Consider the following 8,356-nt stretch of genomic DNA (forward strand, 5'->3'; position numbering starts at 1 on the left):
GCTCCTGTGGTGCCTTATGTTTGGGATCGTTATCTTTTTGTAGGACGAAGCGCCATCCACTGAGTTTGGAGGCATTTGTTGGAAATTAAGCAGATGATTCTATATACTTCAAAATTGTGCACCTGCTGTCAGCAGTTTCATCACCAATAAAGATGAGTGAGCCAGTGCCAGTGGCAGCCATACACCCCCAAGCCATAACACATTCACTACCACATTTAATAGATGAGGTGGTATGCTTTGGATCTCCACACTTTGCTCTTGCCATCACTCTGATACAGGTTTATCTTTGTCTCATCTGTCCAAAAGACCCTTTTTTCAGAATTCTGCAGGCTCTTATAAGTACTTTTTTGCAAACTGTAATTTGGCCATCCTGTTTTTGTGGTTAACTACAAGGTGTTAACAGGTGTGAAATTAGGTCATACAGGCTAAAGATGGCAGTTGGGATTCAGGAACTTTCTCAGCTTGCACACAGAGGCTAACAGCATTGGGGAAGGGCTGAATTGACAAGGATGAGTAAAGCCTGCCAAAGATGTGGTTCAGTTTATTAGCTCTGTTTTTGTTCCCTTCCTCAACTTGCTTTACAGCGCACTTGGAGCCAGTGATAGTCCTCATCCATTCCACACTTCTTTCTTGTTGGTCTGCTGTAACTTGCACTCCAGTTTGTCCTTGCAGTGAACTTTCTCCTTCTTGAGTTGCTTCCACTTTATCTTCAGACCTGAAGGCCATCTTCATCTTATTCAGTAGGGCTTTTAAGTCTTTTGTGATTCATGGTCTGTTGGAAAAAAGGCACACCGTCTTTATGGGAATTGTGTTTTCCACATCAAACTTCATGTTGTCTGTGATACAATTACTGAGTTTTTCAATGTGCTTACCTTGTTACTCATCAAGCATGTCTCAACAAGTGTTTTCAAAGGCATCCTTCAGAGCCTGCCATGGCCTGGTGGTGACTGGCAGCCGCTAAACAATGAATTTTTATGCAAGTATGAGCTGTTTCAAGTTATGCTCAGATCTGCCCAAATGTAGCATATCAACAGAGTTACATGTTCGTTTAACACGGATATACTGTATAACAATTTTTTTCCTTGTTGTACAGTCCACAAACTAATAATTGATAAGGGTGGAGGAAAGTGAGAAATGGTTGAAGTCTGCAGAGATTGTAATGAAAGCATTGGTATGGTCACTATTGAGTTTGCTTATTACAGCATACTGTGTCTGTTTAAGACAAATTTTAAGACAGTTTCATTAATTTATTTTGTAATTATTTACATTATTTTAATATTACTTGTGTGATTATGTATATTATTTAAATATTTAAGTACATTTATTGAATTTAATTGATTTATTTACAGTATTCAAGACAAGGTAAGTAAATGGCAACATTTTAATTATGTTTTGACTACTTTATTCTTTATCCAGCACCTTGTTTGAGTGATCATTCATATTATCCTTTCAAAAATAATCATATGTTTGTGAAGAAAATACTATTTTTCTTCGCTTAACTGAAGATCACCCTAAGCATTTACACTGGCAGTGACATACATTAGATATCTATATCCTGTTTTCAATGATAATCATTGTTTTATTAACAATATGTTTTCTTTCCACTTTTTTTTATAGTAATATTCATGGGAGAAATATGCTTGAATAAAAAGAAAAAGCTTTACTGTTTTATATAACCTTTGTGATTTGTCTATTTATGACTCTGCTGCCATTATGGTAATAATCCTCTTCTTTGGTCCCAGTGTGGCGTCAGGTTTATTATTTGGGTCTTCAGATTAAAATGTTTAAGAACCTCAGTTTTAGAAACATTAGATTCAGTGTTTTTTAAGGAGTACTGTCTACTAGCTGTATTTTTATTAGGAGATTTCAGTGCTCACACAGGTAATGATTTAGATCAAGAGTTCCCAAACTTTTTTCGGCCGCAGACCCCTTTACCAAAAACTTTTAAAGCCATCGAACCCTAGTCATTTACTTTACTTACTCAAATTAATAAATTTGTACAGTACTCAATAGTAAATATTTCACTAGATATCAAACTTTTAATTTTAATCACTTCTAATTAATTATTGAAAAAGATAAAAGGACTACAGAATATGGTATTATCTTGCGCAACATTTAATATTGAAACCTGCACTAACAAAAATGAAAGCAAAAAAATACGAGCAGAGTTTTTTTTACATTTTTGACATTTATGAAATAAATACAGTATGTAAATTTAAAATAAGTACAAATAGTCCAAGCTGTACTGTTTGCATTTCTTTTTTGGTTCAGTCATATTATTATCTGAAGAAATGAAAACTTTTATTAACAAGCAATTTCGACAGCCCCGTGATAAAGAAAAAAAACAATAAAGCATGTACTTAACTTGAAACAGAAGATTTCTGTTCAAACTCGAACAAATAAAACTGTGTCCTCTGATTTTCTTTTTCGTAGTACTGCTCCTCAATAAATGATATTCAAAGTTCAAATCACAAATAAGTACATGTCACATCAAACTAACCAATTTATAGTGTTTTATGAAAGCATGACCGTACAAGACTGATAGATTCTGCGGATATCGAATATCCGTCGTCTTGCCTACCGTGAGCAAGTGTGGACATGCAACGGTTTTTCATGTCTGCACTTGCTTTGATACGTTCGATAAGACAATGCACAGACATGTTTATGCTACATGTATTTTCATCGGAGGCATGACCACGGTGGGGGCTGGGGTGGGCACTGCCCCCCCAGAGACAAACCGTGCCCACCCTGCGAAATGCTCTGTCTGTCCAATGAAAACTCTGGAGAAGAAAAACATTTGATTTTCAAAACTGAGTTGCTTTCCAATTAGACAGGCACCGTGCTGCTCACAGTTCACTTGGCTGCCCATTTTGCAGCACATTTTGAACCTGTTGACCGCATTCTTTAATCAAAACGGCGTATACGTTCCATTCTTCTTTTATTCTCTGGTTGGTAACACCAAAGGCTATGCATAGGTGGCTTATTAAAAAGTAGACATTTTCAGCCTCTGTCCCTCCGCAAGCTAATGTCTCCACAGTTGAGGCCAGCACTGCTGCTACCAACACGGAGCTCAGCGCACCCACATCAGGAACTGAAACTCCAAAAGATGTAAATAAGCCTACACAATCCTCCAGCTCTGCACCCGTGTCAGGTACTCCAAACCTCTGCCTTCGACAAAATATACAGTCCGGTCTGCCTGACTTAAATATGGACAGCCCATCCCAACCCATTTTAATTAATTATCCCAAGCACACATTCGGAAAGACACTCATATGTTTTAGTGCAAGCTGGTATCAGTATCGACCATGGCTTGAATATTTTGTTGTCCGTGATGCCAGTTTTTGCTTTGCCTGCCGCAAATTTAGTGTTTCCAGTTCGGATATATTCACCAAACACGGCTACACTAATTGGAAAAAAGCTCTAGAAAAAGACGGTGGCGGCTTTCACAAACACGCGTCTAGTATCCCGCACGTCAGAGCCATGTCTGCATGTGTGGCAGAGTTAGTTTATTATGTTTTATATTTTTGTGAACATTCTCAAAACTATTTTTTTATATACTGAAATTCTTCTGTTTTATATATTGTGAATTTTGTTTAATGTGAATGCAATCATTGTATCTTTTGTATATAGTTCCTGTTTGCCTGTTGTAGCGGGGGCAGGGGGGGGGCTTTAATTAATGTAACACCCATTAGACGCACATGCAGTGTACAGCACTCTCCCGGCAAAAGTTTGATGACACTTTTGTAAGTAAGGCGCTTCTCAATACTCTCCGTCTCTCGTGTAAGCTGACAAGTTTTGAATTAGTGTTTTCTGTCTGAAACTGCATGGAAGCATCATGTAATATGGTTATTAATGTATTTTGAGGTTCTGTCGTCACTTTTGGTCGGCAGAAATGGCTTTACATGTTGCCCCTGAGGTGATGTCAGCTGTGAGAATCTAACATGGATTATTGACATTGCAGCCACCAGTTCTACCACTCACTTAAAAGAAATCTCCATCATTTAGTTTTAGATCTGACTCTTAGGTTAATGACATGGTCTTTCTGTGCATTACAAAACAACTGTCCAATAGATGGGACATCGCAGACATTAATGCTAAATACAGCCAAAAGAGTGGCTGCCAGGCAGTCAGAAATTTGCTTAAATTAAAGATTCATATTGATGAATTAACTGATAATTGTAGCAACAGAAAAACTTGAAATATAGAGAAACAATGTGTTTGGCTTTGGTCAAAAATGTATCAGTCAAAGGCCTGTTCTTCACAAGCCAGCAAGACAATGCCCTAAAACACCCTGCCAGCTCATTTAAGAAATCAGTCAGTCAGTCATTGTCCAACCCCCTGTATCCTAAAACAGGGTTATAGTGGTCTGCTGGAGCCAATCCCAGCCAGCACATGGCAGGAACAAATCCCAGGCAGGGTGTCAGCCCACTGCAGGGCACACACACACACTCACACACTAGGGACAGTCTAGGATCGCCAATGCACCTAACCTGCATGTCTTTGGACTGTGAGAGGAAACTCATGAAGACACAGGGAGAACATGCAAACTCCACAAGGGGAGGACCCAGGAAGCCAACCCAGGTCTCCTAACTGCGAGGCAGCAGCACTACCACTGCACCACCGTGCCGCCCTCATTGAAGAAGTTAAAATCACTGGCCAAAAAATCTTTTGATTTAAATCCAATCCAAAATACATTTCACAGAAAATACTTTATAACAAATCTGCAAATGGAAAGGTTTTGCAAAGCATTTCAAAAAAACAAAGAGGTTGGTGATGTTAGTGTATCAGTGACACAGTTTAAATTGATTATGTAGGCCTACATCATTATTATTTTCTACATTTTACATATAGCTGTACAAATAGCTTGTATTTACCATACATGCACGTGAGGAAATATTTTAGTTTGAATATGATTCATCATATAAACTGTAGATCAAAGCCTTTTTGAAATGTAAACATTCAAAGTGAAGCTAGAACACACTAACAGTCCTAGAAAGTGTCAGAATTTACGATTGTGGAGAGAAAGTGGAAGAAGAAGAGGAGTATACAGTATGTAATTAAATCACTTATTGGAAAAATGAAGATAATAATACTATGTAAGATTGTGTTCATGGTGACATCTACCACACCCTAGTGCTATTTTATCACAATGGCTTAACATTTGAGTACTTTTGTTTTGGAAGTCATTAAGCCACCCAGCCTTTGGATGTCTCTTCTCTAAACCAAACCACTGGGGCACAGTTAAAGAGCCAATCATCTCTTTGACAGATAAGAAACTTGCCCCATGTTAATGTTGTACCAGAGACACTATTTCCAAAATCAAGCTTCTGATGCTCTGTCTCTACGGTATGAAAAGAATACTGCTCCAGAAAATTATATTTTTTATCGTTACATTTGCCATATTGTTTGCAGAAATGTCTGAGAAATACTTTTAATCTCATGTTTTTAAGGAAGTGGAGATCACAAAGTTTATAACAGGCGTCAATGGCTAATACTGAACAAAACTAAACAATATTAAAATGTCCAGGGAAACAAAACTCAATTTAGTCATGTCTCAATATCCACAGGTCATTTATCCAGTCATGCTCTTAGTTCACAAGGAGTAAAACAGAAGCATTTTCTGGTAAAATAATGTTGTAAAAAATACTTCCAGAAAAATCAGACTAGAGAACAAACAGGAAGTGCACTCAGCTGAAGACAGGACACTTGAACAATGAATTAGTATACAGGTGGATCTTGTAGGACAGGCAGGCATTATCTATTTTGCTTGGGCACATAAGTCCTTTACTTAAGAAGGAGCTGCCATACTCTCTTCAATTGACTTTTAACCTCAGTTCAAATGTCACTTCTCTCTCCAAAGGGCATCTTTAAAATGCAGTTTCTGGATCTCATGTGAGAAGACTGATCAATCACAGGCAAACTGACATCCATATATGTGTCCGTAATGTACCATTTAAACACTTGGTTGGGGAGAAAGAGCCATAATTTAATGACTGGCACCCTTGAGGGACAAAACTGTGCTCTAATTATCAACCAAAAAGATTGGGCTTATGTGCATGTAAGGCATCAATGGAAAAGCGGTAATTTCTTCCTTTATAATCCATTACAAGTCTAAGATATGTCCTCTCTTTATGCTTTGTGCTCTCGGCATGGACGCCTGTCGCCTAAGGTGTGGCCATAGCCAAGGCTGGTGTGATCCTTTTCATTCCAAAGGTTAATTTGGCACTGGACTGGAAATGTAGAGGACCCCAGGTGAGTTAGATGAGGGTGATATAAGTCCAAAACTTGCTAAATTTAAGAATGGCTCACAAACAAGGGAGGTTGTAGGTAATTCAAAATGTTCATCTACCTAAAGACAGGAGTTGCCTGATCGCTGACTACCTAGCAGATATACATTTTATGCTAGCAAACAAGGACACCGTGTGTGAAACTACAAACACAAACTGCAATACCGAATGTAATCAGAAAGTGCAACCAAAGTGAAAAAGGAAAAGAGCTCCTGAAATTCTTCTACATGTGCCAGAAAAAGCCAACCCAGATGGATTGGGACAAAAAAATCATCTCCTCCAGGAATCAACAGAAGCCAAACCAAAAGCACACCTACTATCTTCAGTTTAAAAACTTCTGTTCATAGTACTTTAACTTAGTATTTCCAGTAATTATACTCACAGAAATGGGTGTTATGGAATAGAAATGCTGGTGCATATTGTAAAAGTTTAGGGGATATTTGTAAAGAAATGTATTGAAATAAAAAAGACAATCAGTCTTTCTGCCTCAGGTAAAATATTTTCTATGAAATTAATATTCCCTGAATATACAAAAAAATTAAGACTTAAGACTAATTAAATAGGGACTTTAAAAAGGTCCCTCTATGAGAGTATGTGGATATTTGTGTGAGTGCATCCTGTGTTGTGCACAGTCCTGTTAGAACAATAAAAGGACGGTAAAGCAAATCTGCATATACTGATATAGATTTTACATAACGTTTCCAGATGTTACTTGATGACAAATATTTTAAAATATTAGTTGTTTGAGTGTAGAGATTTAAAACCACAATCTGCTGCTTGCACAAGTATTGACATCACTTTGTTTTGGCAGCTCAAATGTGAAATTGCCCTGGGAAAAAAAAAAACTAGCCTCTGCTTGTGCCCATTTGAAATCACTATTAATATGAAGTAATGGTAATAATAGTCACCACTAAATTGATAAAAGTAAAGATCACAAAAGACTATAAAATTACTGTAAATCACAATATTTCCATCTCATGCTACAAATAGCCAGTCCAATTTATTAAGAAATGAAAGCTCCATCATAACAGACATACATTGCTCATAAAAACGTGTCTGCCAACTCAACTTCAAAGTTAAGAATGGTCAATGGCAATTATTAGAGGCGCACAAAATGCAATGGTTGATAGAAAAGATGCATCAGTAACCCAGTTCAAGACCCCAGCAAGACAATGGGCTGTATTGGAGGATGGAAGAATGAACTTACAGAAGTTTGGAATTTGCAAGAAAGGCAGAAAATGGAATCAAATTTACTTTTGAAAAAATATTTTAGCAAAAAGTGAAAATGGCCTCTGAATGTATAAATTCTTTTATCAGTACTGACTGAATAACAGCTTAAGAAAATAAGGAAAACAAAAAAAAAAAATACATATATTGCAAAGGGGTTTATGTCAACCCAGGGGTTAAGACCACTGTTTAACAGCACCGGAGCACAAATTCAACTTTATGCCCAGGCACGGTCCCTGTGGCATTGGCACACATTTCTCTCTTACTGTAAAGATATTCAGGTTAGGTTTAATCGGTGACTCTGTATTGGCTGGGTTGGAGTGAGTTTGCTCTGTGATGGATTGCGGTCCTAGCCAAGGTTGGGTCCTTCACCTGATTCTACCAGGATATTGTTACAAGGAGCTTCAGCCCTAATAACACTGGGATGTGATGGATTTGGGAAAACAAGTGAATTATGGACTGATGTGAAAGAAACCAAGCACCCTTAAATAATAACAAAATATTCTTTAATCTGAAATACACATTATGAGCAATACATTTGATAGGACAAAAAAAAAAAAAAGAACCATCACCAGTTTCCTTGCCGAAACACTATATTCAAGCATCAGTTGGATCAGGAACCAATGTACAATACAAGTATGTATTCTTTTCTACTTTCAATGTATTTAATAGAAAGGGCTATACACATCTATTTGCTCATGAAACCACTATATACCATAAGAAAGTATAGAAGTAAGATCTTCCTGGAGTGTTAAGTCTGCAGATTAAAGACAGCTGAAGTGGCATGCAAAAGTCTGGGCACCTTGTTTAAAATGTCTGTTCCTGTGAAGAGTTAAGTGAGC

This window comes from Polypterus senegalus, chromosome 11 (genome assembly GCF_016835505.1).
Source record: "Polypterus senegalus isolate Bchr_013 chromosome 11, ASM1683550v1, whole genome shotgun sequence".
Classification (NCBI taxonomy): domain Eukaryota; kingdom Metazoa; phylum Chordata; class Cladistia; order Polypteriformes; family Polypteridae; genus Polypterus; species Polypterus senegalus.